Source organism: Rutilus rutilus (assembly GCF_951802725.1).
Source record: "Rutilus rutilus genome assembly, chromosome: 5".
NCBI lineage: Eukaryota > Metazoa > Chordata > Actinopteri > Cypriniformes > Leuciscidae > Rutilus > Rutilus rutilus.
In genome coordinates this window covers 49,636,382-49,638,881 of record NC_140213.1, presented here as the reverse complement: position 1 = coordinate 49,638,881, position 2,500 = coordinate 49,636,382, and the positions used below count along the sequence as shown (strand labels likewise).

Genomic DNA, 2,500 nt, shown 5'->3' with positions numbered 1-2,500 from the left:
ACAGACACACATACATACATACATACAGAAACACAGTCAGAAAGACAGACAGACACACACACATACAGAAACACAGTCAGAAAGACAGACAGACACACACACATACAGAAACACAGTCAGAAAGACAGACAGACACACACACATACAGAAACACAGTCAGACAGACACACATACATACAGAAACACAGTCAGAAAGACAGACAGACACACACACATACAGAAACACAGACAGAAAGACAGACAGACACACACACACACACACACATACAGAAACACAGTCAGAAAGACACATACAGAAACACAGTCAGACAGACACACATATAGAAACACAGTCAGAAAGACAGACAGACACACACACATACAGAAACACAGTCAGAAAGACAGACAGACACACACACATACAGAAACACAGACAGAAAGACAGACAGACACACACACATACAGAAACACAGTCAGAAAGACAGACAGACACACACACATACAGAAACACAGTCAGAAAGACAGACAGACACACACACATACAGAAACACAGACAGAAAGACAGACAGACAGACACACACACACACACACACACATACAGAAACACAGTCAGAAAGACACATACAGAAACACAGTCAGACAGACACACATACAGAAACACAGTCAGAAAGACAGACAGACACACACACATACAGAAACACAGTCAGAAAGACAGACAGACACACACACATACAGAAACACAGTCAGACAGACACACATACACACATACAGAAACACAGTCAGAAAGACAGACAGACACACACACATACAGAAACACAGTCAGAAAGACAGACAGACACACACACATACAGAAACACAGTCAGAAAGACAGACAGACACACACACATACAGAAACACAGTCAGACAGACACACATACATACAGAAACACAGTCAGAAAGACAGACAGACACACACACATACAGAAACACAGACAGAAAGACAGACAGACACACACACACACACATACAGAAACACAGTCAGAAAGACACATACAGAAACACAGACAGAAAGACAGACAGACACACACACACACACACACACACACATACAGAAACACAGTCAGAAAGACACATATAGAAACACAGTCAGACAGACACACATACAGAAACACAGTCAGAAAGACAGACAGACACACACACACATATAGAAACACAGTCAGACAGACACACATACAGAAACACAGTCAGAAAGACAGACAGACACACACACACACACACACACATATAGAAACACAGTCAGACAGACACACATACAGAAACACAGTCAGAAAGACAGACAGACACACACACATACAGAAACACAGTCAGAAAGACAGACAGACACACACACATACAGAAACACAGTCAGACAGACACACATACAGAAACACAGTCAGAAAGACAGACAGACACACACACATACAGAAACACAGTCAGACAGACACACATACAGAAACACAGTCAGACAGACACACATACAGAAACACAGTCAGACAGACACACATACAGAAACACAGTCAGACAGACACACATACAGAAACACAGTCAGAAAGACACACATACAGAAACACAGTCAGACAGACAGACAGAAACAGTCAGATAGACAGACAGACAGAAACACAGTCAGATAGACAGACAGACAGAAACACAGTCAGATAGACAGACAGACAGAAACACAGTCAGATAGACAGACAGAAACACAGTCAGACAGACACATACAGAAACACAGTCAGACAGACAGACAGACACACACACATACAGAAACACAGTCAGACAGACACACATACAGAAACACAGTCAGAAAGACACACATACAGAAACACAGTCAGACAGACAGACAGAAACACAGTCAGATAGACAGACAGACAGAAACACAGTCAGATAGACAGACAGAAACACAGTCAGATAGACAGACATACATACCCCTTTTCCACCAACAAGAACCGGGTGCTGGTTCAGAGCTAGAGCTATTGCCAGTTCGGAGTTGGTTCGACTGACGAGCTTACTAAGAACCCGTTTGCGTTTCCACCGGCCAGAGAGCCACAACAGAGCTATATCTTACGTCACTGCATACGTATCATGTTGCCCAGCAACGCTAGTGCGGCAGCGCCAAACACAAACACACCAGACTTGTTCGAGATGCATCGGCTTCTCGCAGAACGATCAGCACATGAAATCAAAGCACTGCGAAAGCGATCAAAAAGCACAAGGAGTCGTATGATCTCCAAACACTCCCGAATCTCTGATCGGTCCACGCTGCTCCGATGCATCTCGAACAAGGCATCAACAATAATAGACGTTGCGTTACTATGGATGCTCATGGGTTTGCGAAAATAAATCGGCATCCAAACACGGCGAATCCAACGCGTTCGTGCAGCTCGCCGTAACTTACATAGACGGATATTATAATCGAGCTGCTATTAGCTCGACTAGCTGCTATTTAAAAATGGCGGTCACAAGTTTCTCTTCAGTCTTGTTGGCCACGGTAACCCCGCCCCCAGCC

General features: G+C 43.9%; 1 protein-coding gene across 1 annotated transcript in view; it reads right to left on the bottom strand.

Annotated features, from left to right (window-relative positions):
• fbn1 (fibrillin 1) overlaps positions 1-2,500 on the bottom strand; it is a 103,014-nt gene that overhangs the window by 9,613 nt on the left and 90,901 nt on the right. The window lies entirely within an intron of this gene.